Raw genomic sequence first — 17,179 nt, forward strand, 5'->3', positions numbered from 1 at the left:
CATTCTAAGAGCAGAGATAGCTTCCTAAAACGTGTGAAGGAAAATGACCAGAAAAAGAAAGAAGCCAAAGAGAAAGGTACCTGGGTTCAACTAAAGCGCCAGCCTGCTCCCCCCAGAGAAGCATACTTTGTGAGAACCAATGGAAAGGAGCCTGAGCTACTGGAACCTATTCCCTATGAATTCATGGCATGATGGGTGTTAAAAATAAACTAATCTGTGGTCTATAAACATGTTTGCTTTAATTGAGTAGAATTATGTTCCCTCCCCAAAGCTCATTTTTATTGGGCTCTAATTCGTTTTGTAATATCTTTATTCAAATTTAGTATTTTTTCACCTGAAAGATGTTAGGTGGTTGATACAACAAATAAAACTCAGTTGGTTAGGGAAAAAAAAGAAAAGATTAGAGGCTGGGATTCGCTCTTGTCTGAGGTATAAGAGAGAGGGCCCTCGGGGTTTGACCTGAGCACCTGGAAAAAGAGGTGTCATTAACTCAACAGGAAAGTGTGGGAGGCTGAGAAGAAAATGATGGCAGGAGCAGAGTCTTAGACTTACTTGCCCTGAGACGCCCGTTAGAAATGCAACTGGAAATGGACCAGCCAGTGGCATGGAGGTTAAGGTGGCTGGATCCCACATGACTGACTGTGCGGTTCGAGTCCTGGATGCAGCTGCTTAAAAATGACAACAGGAGCATGTGCATGTGTACCCAAAATGCTGAAAGAAGAATGGAGAAGGGACTATGGCATGGCCATCCCCCTAGGGATGAAAGAGGCACACGTGTCCACTAGAGCATGGACCTTATTTGGATTCTGATTCAAACAAACAGTAATTTAAAAAAAGCAAACAAACACAGAAAGACAGGAGATGAGTAGAAATTTAGATACTCAATGAATATTTGGTAATATTAAAAATGATGAATTTTGGAGGTCATGTTTTGTAAAAGGGCCATTGTCTTTTAGACATAGATGATGAAATATCTATAGATGAAATTACACGGAGACAGGGAGTTGCTTCAAAAAATGCAGTGGAGGGACCAGCAGTTAGCGTAATGGCTATGTCTCTGGACTTCCATGTAGTCGACCGCAGTTCGAGTCCCGGACCCGGTGGCTTAAACTCACGCTGGGGGCGTGTGCGTGCGTGCCCAAGATCCCGAGAGGAGAATGGAGGAGAAGGGATTGCGGCGTGGCCATCCCCCCTGGGGGGTGATTTCTCGCTTTCTATCTCTCTGTCTCTCTCTGTCTGTCTGGCGAGCGCATGCGCCCTATAGCAAAAACCTCTCCAAAAAAAATGCAGTGGAGGGGTGGGTCCGTGGTTGGTACGTGGCTGTGGTAAGTCATACTTTCTTTTACTTCTGTAAGAGAAATTACAACAAAGCAAAAAAGAAGGGGGGAGGAAATACTGGGGTTGAAGAAGGAAGAAGCTGGAGACCACATGATGGCATAGTGGTAAAACATACTGCAAAGGCAGTCCCCCATGGGAAGGTTCCTGGTTCAAGTCCAGAGACGTTCCTGACTATTCTGGGCACACAGTTGCCCGCGATCTGGGGCTGGCCAGAGGCCGGATTGTGGTGGATTGCAGTGTCGGAATCTTGTTGGAGATACTGTCTTTCTCTTATGCTCATGGAAGAAATAAACCAATAAGCTTTCAACAAGCTGGGAGTGGGGTAGCAATTGCCATCTGTGAGAAGTGTCGAGGGGGAGATGCGTTTGATCTTCAGACTCCCTTAAGGCCCACATCTTTGTGCTGTCAGGCCTCACCTTAAATTCATGCTCTTGGATCTCAGGTGGGCACACACACGTGGACCCGGCCTGTTTTTCAAGCGTCTGGGTCCAGGACTCAAACCACAGAGTCAGCCGTGTGGGATCAGTGTCTTAATCCCCACACCACCTGCTGGCCCTCATGTATGTTTTATATGCTCCTATTCACAGAGCTGGAAGCTAATTTTATGCAATAGTTTCATAATACAACATTTTGACTGCCACACGTCCCACGAGGTCCGGTGTGGTATTTTCCACTAGTGGCATCCTGTTGGTACTCAAAAAGTTTCTGATCTTGGAGCATTTTGGATTTGTGGATTAGGGATGTTTGACCTATAGTTGAAATTTTACTGTATTGCCAGAAAGTAGATTTCAGCATGGCTTAAAAGGAATGTGTGCTTTGAGGGCACCAACCTGAGCTTTGCTTTTGTCTCAGCGCTCACTAGCTGAGAAACCGGAGAGATATTTAACATCACTAGGGCTTCAGATTCCGAATGTGTAAAATCAGGATAATAATGTCTTTCTCATAAGAACATTGTAAAGATCGAGGGGGATGGCTCGTGCAGGAGTGGATGTCTGCCCTTAAGAGCTCTCTTTGCTGCTGCTCCCCCCTTTTTTAAGAATTATTTATTTATTTAATTGTTATTTGTTATTATTTTCAGTTTGACCAGAGAGCAAGAGGGAAAAATGAGAAAGCAAGTCATGGTTCAGGACTTGAACCATGGCCACCCATGTAGGAGTCCAGTGCCTTAACCACCATGCCACCTGCTGGCTCCTGCTGCTGTCCTTTTTTTTTTTTTTAAATAAATTATTTATTTCATTTTATTTATTTATTTTAATTTGACCAGAGAGGAACAGAGCAAGAGAGAGAGAAAGTGAGAAAGCAAGCCGCTAGGTCCAGGATTTGAGCCATGGTCAGCCATATGGGAGTCCAGTGCCCTTAACCACCACACCACCTGCGGGCTCCTGCTGTCCTTTTGGACAGACATGTCTGCAGACGGTTTGGAATGTGAATAGCTTTGTGACTTAGAGAGATTCTATCTCTGCATCACTTTTCTTATCACCTTGAATGGTGGCATTGAATTCGAGATTTCCGAGATCCCTTTCAGCATAGATAACCTAGGGCTCCTTTGACCGATTGGAACAGATTTTCCTTTTATTTTTGGAACTCCGGTGCACAGCACTGGGTTCATTGTACTCCTTGTATTTCATTATGGGTCCCTGCATACCCTGCTCTTATACTTTCTCTTTCATTCCTGGTTCCTCCCCGCCTCACCATCCATCCACCTCTCTGCTTGCTTATTTATGACAGTGCAATAAGTACCTGTAAACCCTCCATCCACACCAAAATCGAGGTCCTTCATGATTAGCAAATAGCTAATCTTACAGTCACCACTCTCACCGCCAGGACCAAGTTACCTTCTCTGCCTCCCTTACTGTCGGAAGTAATGGTTATCTCTCTCTTTTTTACCCTTCGATTTTTAATTGTGGCAAAATATACATAGTAAAATTTACCATCATAACCATTACTAAATGTACTCTTCAGTGGCATTAAGTACATTCCCAGTGGTGTGCATCCTCAACTTCACCATCATCCAGTTCCAGAACTCTTCATCTTGCTAAACTGAAACGCTGTATGCATTAAAACAACTCCCACCTCTCGCCCCAGCCCCTGGCAACCACAATGCTACTTTCTGTCTCTATGAATTTGACTACTTTAGGTGTCTCAGATAAGTGGAATCATTTATTATTTGTCCTTTTGTGGCTGGCTTGTTTCACTTTGTGTAATGTCCTCAAAGTTTATCTCTGTTGTAGCATATATTAGAACTCTCTTCCTTTATGAAGCTGACTAATACTCCACTGTATGGACATACCACATTTTGTTTATCCATTCATCCGTTGATGGACATTTGGGTTATTTCCACCTTTGGGCCTTGGAGATAGTAAGTGCTTCTATAAACATAGGACTACAAATATCTCTTACCCAGCTTTCAATCCTTTTGGATATAATCTAGGGTTCCTTTGACCCATTGGAACCTTAGAAGAGGAATTGCTGGATCATGTGGCAATGCTATAGTTAAGTTTTTGAGAAATTGCCATGCTGTCTTCTGTAGAGGCTCTACCATTTTACATTCCCAGCAGTGTGCAAAAACTTCAGTTTCTCCACGTCCTTGCCAAGACATGCTGTTTTCTTTTTTTGTTTTTGTTTCTGATAGTGACCATCCTAACAGGTAGGAGGTGGTATCTCAGTGCGGTTTTGATTTGCATTTTCCCTAATGACTAGTGGCACTGAGCATCTTCTCATGCGTTTATGGGTCACTTGTATATCTTCTTTGGAGAAATGTCTATTCAAATCCTTTCGCCTTTTTATTTTTAAGAATTATTTTATTTGAATTTATTTATTTATTATTTTTATTTGACCAGAGAGGGACAGAGAGAGAGGGAGAGAGAAAGTGAGAAAGCAAGCTGCCAGGTCCAGTACTCAAACTGCAATTGGCCATGTTGGAGTCCAGCACCCTTAAACACGATGCCATCTGCCGGCCCCTTCTTTGACTATTTTTAAATCAAGTAGCTTTTTGTTGTTGAGTTTATTTGTTAATATATTTATTAACCATATATATTCCTGTTTACCTTGAATCTTGTTTATTTACTGTTTTCTTTTTTAAAATTATTTATTTAACTTTACTTATTCATCCATTCATTTTTATTTGACTAGAGAGATACAGAGAGAGAGAGAGAAGGTGAGAGAGCAAGCTACCAGGTCCAGGACTCGAACTATGGTCAGCCATGTGGGAGCACCCAGCACCTTAACCACCATGCCACCTGCTGGTCCCTATTTATGTTTTCTTATGATATTGTTTTATTACGCAGCACTCTAATTCACTTATTTTAACTGCTGTGTAATAGTTCCTTGTCTGGCTCTACAACAGTTTAATCATCCATTTCTCTGTTGATGAACTTTTGAGGTTTTTTCTAAGTTTTGGGTACGTACACATACATGCCCAAAATCCCAAGAGGAGAATGGAGGAAAAGGGCTTGCTTTCTTCCCCTCTGTTTCTTTTTCAAGTGCATGCACCCTATAGCCAAAAAAAAAAAAAAAGTTTCTTCTAGGTTTCTGCTGTGGTGAATTGCACTGTTCGGTGCAAAAGTGTCTCATAGATGTCTATCTAGGAGTAGATTTGCTGAATCAGTTCGTGAATGTTCAACTCGAGGAGATAATGTAAGAGCTTTTTGAAAAATGGTTACATTCTTAGCAAATACAAGAATTCCTGTGGCTCTTTATCCTCTTTCAGCCGTTGGTATCATCACACTTAGTAATTCTTGCCATTGAATAAGTGTAAATTGGCTTCTCATTATGGTCTTGATTTGCATTTCCCAGATCACCAGTATATTTATTAACCATATATATTCTTGTTTGTCTCCTGCCTATACTTCTATTGGCTTATTTATCCTCTTATTAATTTATAGATGTTCTTTATATATTCTTGATAGTAGTCTTGAGACCAGTGAATGGCATAATGGTTACATCCCTGGACCCCCCAGTAGTCACTTTGTCAGGTGTGTGTATAATCCAATGTCTTCTTCCACATTCTAATAACTTTTCATATATCTTAGGGCTTCCCCACTCCCAAGTTTACTGAGTTATAACTTATATAGAATGAAAGGCACCTTTGTTAGGAACACAGCACTATGAATATTGCCAAAGACATGCAGTTATAGAACCAAGATACAGAACGTTACCATCATTGTGAAAAGTTCTCATGTACCCTTTTAAAAATAAATCTCCTCCCTTCAGTTCTGGCCCCTGGTAATCGCTCATTTATTCTGTCCTCAGTTTGCATTTTCTTGACTGTCACATAAATGAAGTCATACAGTATGTAATCTTCAGAGACTCGATTCTTCTACCTAATACATTTGAGAGTCTTCTAACTTGCTGCGCATATCAGTAGACCATTCCTTGTTGTTACTGAATAGTATTCCATTATAATATGTACTATGGTTTATTTATCTGTGCACCTGCTGACAGATATTTGGCTTCTTTCCAGTTCAAGAAATGATAAATAAACTGGTTACTGTTGTTCGCATGTAGATTTTTGTGTGGATGAAAGATTTCCTTTCTCTTAGGAAAATACCAGGATTGCGGTTGCTGGTTCACATGGTAACTGTATGTGTAACTTTCTAAGAAGCTGTCAGAGGCTTTCCCAAGCAGGCGTGCCCTTTACAACATATACGTATGTGAGTTCCAGTTGCTCCACAGCCTCCCCAACACTAGGTAGTAAGAGAGTTTTGTTTTGTTGTTGTTGTTAGCTATTCTCAAAGGTGCATGATGGCGTTTCATTGTGGTTTTACTTTGCATTTTCTGGTTGAGCATCTTTTTGTGCCCTTATTTGCCAAACATAAAATGCATGTCACTTTCTTAGAGAGATTTAACATTATAAATATGTCAATCCTAAGGTAATTTGTGATTTCAATAACAATACCATCTGATTTTCTTTAAAGAACTTTATGATTCCAAAGTTTATGTGAAAAAAAAAAAATAAGCAAGAATAAACAGGAAAATGCTTCAAAAGAATTTAAGGTTGATTATAAAACTGCAGTAATTAAAATGGTGTAATACTAGTACATAATAACATAAAAAGAGATCTATTCAACTATGAAAAGACTTTTTCATGGCAAAAACAACATAAAGTTAGGCTAAAAGACCTAAGGACAGTTTGCAGCTTCTCATATAGACAAGAGGTATTTTCCCTCGTAAGTAAAGAACGCCTTCGCACTGGTCAGAATCAGCCAGCAACTCAGTAAAGAAATGGACGAAGAACAGGGATAATTCAACAGAAATGAAAATGCTCAACCTCCCTCATTGCAAGAGCACCAACCACTAAAGAGACACCAGTTTCTGTGCATGATATTGGCAAAGATCAAAAAGTCTAGTAACACATCACGTTGTAGAAAGGGTGGGAATCGGGACCACCGTACGTCTCTTGTGAGAGTATGCATCCTCACGACGTTCACAGAGAGCATCTGGCCACATTGTCTGTGACCTAGAAATTCTGCATCCAAGAATTGATCCTAAAATAGTCTTGTAGGGGGCAAGCAGGTGGCGTAGTGGTAAAGGCTCTGGTTCCCACATGGCCAACTCCACAGTTCAAGTCCCGGAGCTGACAGCATGTGCGTGCATACCCAAAATCCAGAGAGAATGGAGGAGAAGGGATTGTGGCATGACCATCCCCCAGGGGGTGATTTCTTACTTTCCTTGTCTCTCCGTCTCTCTCCAGTGAGCACACACATGCTATAGCAAAAAATCTAAAGAAAGAAAGAAAAAAAAGAAAGAGAAAGAAGGAAAAAGAAAAAAATAATCTTGTAGGACCCAGCCATGGTGATGCAAGCAGAGGAGCATTACTGCATGAAGCTCGGGCCATGTGGGAGACTAGGTTTGGTTCCTACACCAACCTAAACAAGCCAAGTGCAGCATGTATACCTATAATCCTAGCTAATGGGGAGACAGCGGCAGGAGGATCGTGGCATGGGATGGCCCTGTCAAAAATCTCTCTCCCTCATTGAAAAAAAAAGTCTTACGCATGTAGGAAATCACATTTACCCAAAGATATATATTGCTGCAATTTTCCTTATCAAATGATTACCAATAATCCAAATGTCTATCAATAGAGGACTAAGTAAATCAATCATGATATGTTCATACAATGGAATACATGTTGCTGTTAACAGTAACAAGGTGGTTTTATATGAACCCTCATATACAAAGCTATCTAAGATATTTTTTAGGGACACAAAGCAAGGTAGGAGAAAATATGTTTAGTATGCTATAATTAAAAGCAGATCCATGTATAAGTAGATTGTCTCTGGAAGGGTTCTTTTATATCTTCTGAGTTTCATATCACATGAACAGATTACATATTCTAAAAGTACACAAAGGGCCAGTTTCATGACACAGTGGTAATGTGCTGCTCAAGACAAGCTGGATTCCACATGGTGGTTGCAGTTCAAATTTCCTGCCTGGTCACCCTGAAACATGCCAGGCATGCCCACAAGGGCCCTAAATTAATGGACTGGAGGATCAGAGGAAGGGGACTGCAGTGTGACCAGACCCTGTGGAGGGTGTTCATCTCTCTTTCTCTCTCACATGCAGGTACATGTGCTCTGTCATGAATAAAGACAGATAAACAACCAAATAAATTGTATTGTGAATGCTTAAGGGCGCTGAAAGGGAGAGACACAGAATGAGTTTTGTTCCTTGAGCTCAAATTGAATATCCAGGGGAAGGAGAATAGGATGTACTTGGATTTTGTGCTCCCTCAGAAATACACATGGCTGATACCCCAGGGAATACTATTCAGCCATAAAAACAAGACCCTGGCATTTGATAGAAAGTGGACGAATATAGAAGATTTATTGCTGAGTGAAGCAAGTCAGGCTATGAAAGAGAGTCATCGTATGTCTCCACTCAGCATGTACTGACCGTCCACTCTCTATGGTAGAGACTGAAAGACTGGAGGACATAAAAGCATTGAAAATAGTTATGGACACTGGAGACAGTGTGGAAGGAGAGTAGGAGAGGGGAAGAGCATAGGGTAGGAATTTAGGGAGAAAAAATAGAGAGGTAAGACGTTTGTGAGACACAGATATGGTTTATCACCTATTGACGATGACGTGTATAGTATTCTCAACTGGGCTGGTCTGAGGTGTGTATCATGCTGGGTAAAGTCTCTACAATCTAATGCTGTATAGCAATTGAATGGATAAATAATAATAATAAATAAATTGTCCAAATTAAAAAAGAAAAATACACGTGGCGGGTGAGAAAGTGTTAGAGACACTTCTCACCCAACCAGCTTTCATTCTGTGGTAGAAAGAAGGACGATGCGAGAGTCAACATTTGTTGAGGAGAAATCTGTGGAGAATCTCCAAGCAGATGTTAAAAAGTAAAGAAGGACCAGCAGGTGGTATGGTGGTTAAGGAACTGAACTCTCATAGAGCCAACCACAGTTCGAGTCCCAGACCTGGAGCTTAAAATCACACCAGGTGCATGTGAGTGCGTGCCCAAAATCCCAGGAGGAGAATGGAGGAGAAGGGATTGTTGCATGGCCAACTCCCTGGGGGGTGCCTTCTCACTTTCTCTCTCACTGTCTTTCTCTGTCTCTCTGTGGTGAGGGCATGCATCCTATGGCAAAAATAAAAATAAAACTGCAAATGCTGAGAAAGAGCTGCTAATACTTTCTCCCGCCACCAGTTTGACGTGTTTGACCCTCCTCTTACTGCTAGGGAGCATCTTCCACACCTGCCCTGCTCCCACCAGCCCAGACTCAGTCAGAGAAACCCGGCAGGTGGCTGCTGCCTGGTTGCTTCTGACCTTCTGGAATCCCGAGGACTTGCCAGAGGCACCCAGCATCCTGGCCATGATCTGCACCCGTCTGTGACCTGGAGTCGGTGCCAGAACCACTTTTCTTGCAGTCTGCAAGATATCAGGTGTCTTCTTCCTTCCTACTCCTCCTGGGCTTATCAGGTGTCCTTTCTGGAATCTTCCTCTCCCTGAGTCAGATGGAAAGTCTGGATTCCAAGTCTCACTTTTTAGTTAACCCTGAAGTCCTATGAATGGTAATGAAAGCGTGAGTGGTGATTGTGTAATCACACTCATCTCTAAGGACGCCTCTCCTGTCTGTTCATCTGTTTATATATCTGTCCATCTTTAAGTCACACTCTCAGCAATCCCACAGGGCAGATCTGCTCTCCAACTTTCAAATGGTAGTAAAATATTTGTGCAAAGATGTGTTTTCCAAGTACTTTCCTGAACATTATGGCACGGTAGCCCCCAATACTCTCACATAGGCAGGTTTAACAACAGGCATGTACATGAGGATATTGAAGAGGCAACTGTAGAATAGCAGGCCTTTGGGCTAAGAACATGGGGTTTGAACCCCAACTCGATGGACTCTTCACTCCTGTTTCCTCAGGTAAAAGGGGTATAATAGTGTCTGTATTACCTGTCATGTCAGATTGCTGTTAGAATTGAACGACTAAGCACCGGCAGAGTCAGGAACAGCGGAAGGAAATGAGTGCGTGTGCACACGTGTGTGTGTGATTATGAGGAAGTATATGGAGTTCATACTGACACTCCTGGTACACAATTAACACAGAATTTTTGCCGACTCTCATCCACCTTAGAGTTGTATCTCCCTTTAACCAGACAACCTTCCTTCCCAGCAGCACCAATATTGTTGCCTATTTGATTTATTCCACAATAAACGTGTGAAGATCTCAGAATAATAATAATAATATCATGGTACCAACAGTAATATGGCTATTGAAAACAATGGGGGCCATCCTGTGGCATGGAGGTTAAGGCAGCTGGATCCCACATGGCTAGTGTACAATTAGAGTCCTGGACCCAGTGGCCTGAGAAACACATTGGGTATGAGTGCGTGCATGCCCAAAATCCCAAGGGGAGAGGTGGAGGAGAAGGGATTGTGGCATGACCATCCTCCACGGGAGCACTTTCTTTCCTTCCTTTCTCTCTCTCTCTTTCTTTCTTTTCTTTCTTTTTTCTTTTCTTTCTCTCTTGTTTAAAGAGAGATATTTTTACTATAAGGCGTGTGCACTCACCTGAGAGACAAAGAGAGAAAGTGAGAAATCACCCCCAGGGGGATGGCCACGCCGCAATCCGTTCTCCTCCAGTCTCCTCTCAGGATTTTGGGCACGCACTCACACGTGGCTGACGTGAGGTTTAAGCTGCTGGTCTGGGACTCAAACCATGGTAGACCGTGTGAGAGCCCAGCAATGTAAGCATCACGCCGTCTGCTGGGCCTGGGAGTGCTTTCTTACTCTCCTTCCATCCCCTTACCCCCACACCCCTGTTCTGTCTCTTTCCAACAAGCATGCATGCCCTCTAACAAACTCAAAAAAGAAACAAATAAAAAGAAAAGAAAACATTTTGGGATTCCTTGCGGGTAGGGGAATAGGGCAGTTTTTATCAACTTTAAGATTATTGGACTAAAGATATACAATTAAATGACCATGTCTTAATTTCCTATGCATAGTATGTGAATCAACTAAACTCATAGGTTCATTTGTTTCATTTTATTTTAATTTTTAGGGACTTCTTTTAAATCTTTAAATGCACTTTATTATTATTTCAAATATTTACCTATTCCAAGGCAAATCCACAAAGCAAAAGTATATCCAAGACCCAGCTTCTGTCTCTGTCTTCTCTACCCCATTCCTTCCCCTCCCTGTAGATCCTTTAAATGCTTTTTATTTATAGACTTATTTATTTTTCATATATGAGAGAGACAGAGACAGGCATTTTGACAGAGTCTCCGTGTTGTGGTCCTCCTGCCCTAGCTTCCCAGTTAGCTGGGGTTCCAGACCATGTAACTATACCCGTGCAAGTTGGGCCAAGAACCAAACCTGGACCTCCCACGTGACTTCCAGCCTCCCGAGCAGTGGCACTGTCTGTGTGCCACTGCAACTGGGCCTTAATGTATATTTTATACTTTGCCTTTCTCTTGTCTCTTTAAAAATATAAGCAAATGCATGTGTAATTTTTGTACAGTTCTCCTCTTAAATAAATGGTAACATATTAAACACTTTTTCCTATCATGATTTTTTCATTTAACAAGAATCTTAGCGACCCCACAGAGGCATGTAGGATATATTTCGAATAGATTCCTTTTTTTATAAGAATTATTTACTTAAATTTATTTATTTGTTTATTTGTTTTTACTTTGACCAGAGAGAGACAGATAAGAGAAAGAGAGAGAAAGACAGTGAGAAAGTAAGCTGCCAGGTCTGGGATTCAAACCACTGTCAGCTATGGGGGAGTCCAGCACGCTTAACCACCACGCCACTCACTGGCCCTTCAAATAGATTTTTAAAACTGGAATCATTGGACCAAAGAGTAAATTTATGTGTACTTATTTAGGTGGATATCGCCACATTCCTCTCTTCAGGGTGGATTTTACCATTTCTTGAAGACACATTTTAATATTAAAACAAATCATGAAATGGGATATACAAAGAGACTTCCAAAATGTCGTGGAATTAAACTACAAGTTTATTTTGGTGCAAAAAAAAAAAAAAAAAAAGTTGAAATCCATACATAGTTGTTTTCTCAAGATGCATTTCTGTGAACTTTTGAAGACCTCTCATATTTTCTCTATTGAGAAAGGTTATATGATTGCTGAAAAGAACTGGAGCTGGACTTGAACACCCCTCGCCCATGCTAACTGATGGCCCAGTGGTGCAACCCACTCGACCACACCTTCTCCCCATTTTACAGACGAAGAAACTGAGACACAGACAGGGAAGTGATCTACTCTAAATGATAGATCCAGCTAGAACTTAAAATTCATGACTCCTGACCCCCAAATTAGATCTCTTTTTAGTGTGTTATAGATTTATTTATGATGATCTTGGTTGGCTTATCTGTTGATAGGGAAGATAAACATCATAGCTCTCCTAAGGAAGTTAAGAAAATTAATGAGATAATTATGGGTAAATTTTCCCTTGTGGGTAGGAGAGGCTTCTCAAGAAACGGTTTAACTCCTTTAGCTGGACAGGGAATCGGCAATTGGACTGTGGTGTCAGGGCACAAAGAAATGATTATCTGGGAGGGCCAGCATTTGGTGTGGTGGGTAAGGTACTAGGTTCCCACGTGGCCAATCACAGTTCAAGTTCCAGACCTGTGGCTTGAGTATCATTCCGTGTGTGTGTGTGTGTGTGTGTGTGTGTGTGTGTGCCCAATATCCCAAGAGGAGACTGAAGGAGAAGGGATTGTGAGGTGGCCATCCCCCGTAGGGGTTGATCTCTCACTTTCTCTCTTTGTCTTTTTCTCTCTGGTGTGCACACACACCCTATGGCAAAAAATAATTATTTATTTTTAATTAATTTAAAAACATCTTAAAGAAAACATTGTGTTTTTTTATTTTAAAAATAGATATTTTAAATTTTTGATTGACAACGTATGTGTGTGCATGAGAGGACGAGACCAGCGCTCCCTCGATGGGTCTGAGTCAGTCTCTTTGCTCTGGCCTACCTTAGGCTCCTGGACACCTGGCATGTTTCAGGTCAGCCAGGCTGGGGAGCTAATCTGCAGCAGGCCATGTAGCTTCTGGAACTGCAGTCCAGCGCACCACCCACTGCTCCAGCTGACTCAACCAAGCAGTCATCTTTTTTTTTTTTTTTTTGAGAGGTTTTTGCTATAGGGCGTATGCACTGGCCAGAAAGACAGAGAGAGACGAAGAGACAAAAAGCTAGAAATCACCCCCCCAGAGGGGATGGCCACACTGCAATCCCTTCTCCTCCATTCTTCTCTCAGGATCTTGGGCACATGTGCCCAGCATGAGTTTAAGCCACCGGGTCCAGGACTCGAACTATAGTCGACTACATGGGCGTCCAGCAACATAGCCATTATGCCAACTGCTGGTCCCCACAAACAGTAATCTTATAGAGGTGTGGGGTGATGGTGCAGCTATAAAGCAACTGGGCCCACATGGAAAAGGACCTGGGTTCAAGTCCTGGGACTTCCCTAAGCAGGCTGGGTACGTGCTCCCGATGCTCCGAGCCAGCTGAAACTGGGGGTGAAGACGTGTAAGGAGTGCCTCTCTCCCCTCCACATTTTCTCTGTCATGGAAGAAATAAATAAATAAACTTTTTTTCCTTTAAAAAATGGGTGAATGAGAGGTACAATCATCCTTGCAGAATCTGCCTGTCCCTTGCAGATTGCTTTAAATTTCCTTGAACTGAGATGCTGGGATGCTTTGCAATATTTACAGATGGATGTGAACAAAGATGTAGTTTCCCCAGTGAATGAACGAGTGGCAAACCACAAAGGCCTTTTTTATTTTCCCGTTCCTAGAGTAACCCCAGGGTTCTCCTTTGTGCTTGCTTTGAGACAGGTTGATTGACTTATGTGCCATTTGGGACCCTGGAGCCGTCCCTCCCTCTGCAGGCTGCAGCGGAGCCTCCTCTGGTGCTGCAAGGAGGAGGCTGAATGAGGCAGAGAAGGTGAGTAGGACTTGGGCCCAGGCAGAGTCGGAGTGCTGGGAGTGGGGGTGGAGGTAAGTGCTTATCCACTGCCCTTTCTCTTTGATGAGAAAAGGCTTTTGCCTGGCATGAGGAACCTTCTGGGGGAGTTGTCTCCTTCCTCTTCTCGCCAGAGACAGAAGCCCAGGGTCTGGCACAGAGCCGCTTTCCACAGCTCTCCTGCAAGGAAGCTGGGCTGGGGGAATGAGTGCTCCTCCCACCAGGTGCAGCCAGCATGTCGCTGTTGACCCCACTGAACACCTAAATTGAAAAATGTGGAAGCAGCTTTGTTTCTGACCTGTATCCTCCCATCTTGGGCCTCTATAACCCCTGAGCCTTCTGAGCGACAGCCTGGCATATAGGGCACAGCCAGAGAACCCCTGCTCTGGGCGGGGCACTGGGCCCTGGCAGGTGGACAGCTGTCCAGGGCACAGTACGTGGCCAAGGCCCACAGCCCTACAGCCACGCCCCATGTCCAGGGCCTGCATTGTTCTGGCCTGGGTTAACATTCCCTGCTGTTCTCAGCAGCACCTGTTTTCCTCCCAGGCAAGGCCGCAGCACTAGCCGAGGGTGATGGGCAGTGGATCCCAAGCTGGCCACCTGCAGGCTGCTGGGCTGGGGGAGTCTGCCCTGGGGCCAGAGCAGAGAAGGATCTTATTCCCTTTGTTTGGGCATCTTAGCCTCAGCAGTTTTCCTTCCTGGCTCCAGCTCCCCCCAGGTGACTTCTGTCCTCCCCTGAAGTGTTAAGTGTGGGCCTAGAAGGCAGCAGGGAGGGAGTTGAAAGGTGGGAGCAGAGCATGCCGATAAACAAACTAGACGAAAATCCAGCTGCTCATGCTTCGTGACCTTTGGAAAGTCTCAGCTGCTCTAGGTCTCAGTGTTCAGCTTCCGCGGCGAGGACAGTAGCGGACAGCATGCTGTAAAGGTTAAGCGCGTGCCTGGCATCTAGCAAGCGCCCAGTGAATGGAGGTGGTGGTTATTTCCATGCCAACAGCAGCTCAGATCTACTTTTACCAAAGCGTTTGAGTGTGGGCTCTTTCAGGGTTACAGCTTGCCTGGAACAGTGTCGGGTTTCAGGGGCCATCTGGGACGTGCATCTAACCGTGCATCTAACCTCAGGGTTTTTTTATCCTGCCATTGTTATTAAATATTGAACATAAACATACTGACAGTGCCTGGGGCCCAGGGCGCCAATTCTTGTGTGTTTCCGTATGGGGAGGACTCCAATTACAATGGTGGTATACCCGGTCTACTTAATGGGCATGGTCTATGTCAAACTGCACGGGGACAGATCCCGAGGTCTGTGACAGAATCTGGGAGTTCGTCCAGCTTTGTGTCTCTATGTCCCTTCTCTTGGCACATTTCATACACCCTCTCTACTCTTTGTCCCCGTCCCACCGAAGTTCTTCTGCAGCCCTCCTGGGGCACGTGCATGCTACGCTGCATATCAGGTCTCCACCTAAGGAGCCTGGGGTCTGCCTTTTCTGTAGGTAACGACATCACTGCCCACCCATGACTCTGGATGATCGTAAAGTAACACTCCAGCCTCCCATCTGAAGCCAGAGCTAGCTCGTTCTGCCTCACACTGCCGGACATTTGGAGGCCAAGCAGACCGGTTCTGTTCAGAGCTGTGCCCTTTACATAATGCATCCGTTTCCATGCATTGTGGCATTTGGCGCGCATGACAATGTTGCAGTATGAGCAAGGCTGGTGTCACTGTTCCTGCTGCGTCGAGAAATAAACTGAGGTTCCATAAAGTTATTTTCCCCAAGTTCCACCAAACGGACTAGCTAAGGAGCCCCTACGGGAAGTCCGATCCCCCAGACATGGGCTGCTTACCTTGCTGTGACGCAACACTGCAGCACCCACACATCACAAAGGAGGGATAGCTACCAAAGCCCTCCCAGACACAGAGAACCTAAAGAGGAAAAGAAAAATTGCGGAGGAGCCATGCAAGCAGGGCATGTGGCGGCTGCAGGAACAGGCAGTCTGGGAGACGGGGTGCGGAGCCGGGGTGCGGAGCCAGGCTGCTGCAGTGCCGAGGCCTCGCTCTCCGTAACCAGCACTGAGTGCGCCCATGCGCAGCACCATGGGGTCCTCGATGTGCAGGCCCTGTGTGTTCCTCCTCACATCAGCCCTTTTTACCCACATTTTACTGATGACAGGAGAGACAGGCACAAGAAGATACCAGTGCCTGGGTTAGAATCTGGGCCGTCTGGCTCTGGGACCCGCACAGGTGACCATTTAAGCTTGGGGCTGGAGTGTTTTTTAGGGTTAGGGTTAGGGTGACTTGTTCCAAGTGTCATGGAAACCCATCATCCCTGTTCTGAGAGGAAGTGGCCAGGTTCCAGGTGTGAATGGAACTTTGTAGCTCCAGCTTGGAGCCTCCAAGAAGCCAGCCCTCCTCTCCCATCTCTCTGTCCTTCCCTCTGGCTCTTCTCCCTTTGTTTGGAGGCCACTGCCATCTGGAGCCACCCCAGGCATCTGTTCCTGAGCCACACCCCCTCTCTCTCCTCCCACCTCAGCGTGAGGCACCTTCCTGCACTGGGGCTTCAGGCTTAGGCTTCCCTCCTCCCCAACCTCAGCTTCGGTGCACTGTCATTTCAGGTGGCTGGGAGCATGCACCTGCTCTCTGGCCCAAGGCAGAGAAACCACTGAGCTTCCCCAGGCCTTGGTTTCTCAAATGGATCCACTGGGTAATTTCGCTCACACTGCTAAGGCCCACGCCTGTCAGCGAGACGCCAAGCCTCCTCTCCAGAATCAGGCAATAAGCCACTGTGGACAGCAGACAATGTGGTCCCTGGACACTTCTCTGGGAGTGGATGGGGGAGGAGGGGGCCCCGTGGAGTTTCACTAGAACTGCCTGTTTTTCTTCCGCACCCTCACCCCCTTCTCCTGCCACCAAATCTACTCCAAGCCCCAAAGGCAGCACCCGTTCTTAGCCACTTTTACCTGTGGGCACTATGGCCTGCAGGGGTGGGTGTGGGGATGAGAGTGGCCACAGTAAAAGCTGTTCCCCTCGTAGCTTCTGCTAGCTTCCTCCTTTCTGCTGAAGTGATGCAGGTGCCTCTTGGCCTTTTCTGCTGCCCCCCTAATCCCACCTTTTACCAGAGGCTGGGCTTTTAGGTTTAAGAGAGCATGTCACCCTCTGGGTTTCTGTTTTTATAAGAGGACCACAGACTGTAGCAGAGGGAGGCCTGTCCAGGACGTAGACACAAAGCTCTCCACACCTCCAGAGCCAGCGCACGAAGAGCTGCCAGCACTTTGCAGCCAGACTTCTGGACAAATGGTGCATCTTAGAACTTGGAGGAAAAAAATCTTCCCTGTCTGTTGCCCCCCTGTTTTTGCTCCCACCTCCCCTCCTCCAGGCCTCCTGTATTTTCGCA

At 44.8% G+C, this 17,179-nt stretch overlaps 1 protein-coding gene across 16 annotated transcripts in view; it reads left to right on the top strand.

Annotated features, from left to right (window-relative positions):
* The window catches only part of NFASC (neurofascin), a 237,611-nt gene that overhangs the window by 123,071 nt on the left and 97,361 nt on the right, over positions 1 to 17,179 (top strand). For all 16 annotated transcript variants that reach the window (XM_006159237.3, XM_027776052.1, XM_027776051.1 and 13 more), the window contains exon 2: positions 13,667 to 13,775. The gene's annotated coding sequence lies outside the window, so the exon portion shown is untranslated. The remainder of the gene's footprint in view (positions 1 to 13,666; positions 13,776 to 17,179) is intronic.

The sequence above is a fragment of the Tupaia chinensis genome, unplaced genomic scaffold (genome assembly GCF_000334495.1).
Source record: "Tupaia chinensis unplaced genomic scaffold, TupChi_1.0 Scaffold000627_1, whole genome shotgun sequence".
Classification (NCBI taxonomy): Eukaryota; Metazoa; Chordata; class Mammalia; order Scandentia; family Tupaiidae; genus Tupaia; species Tupaia belangeri.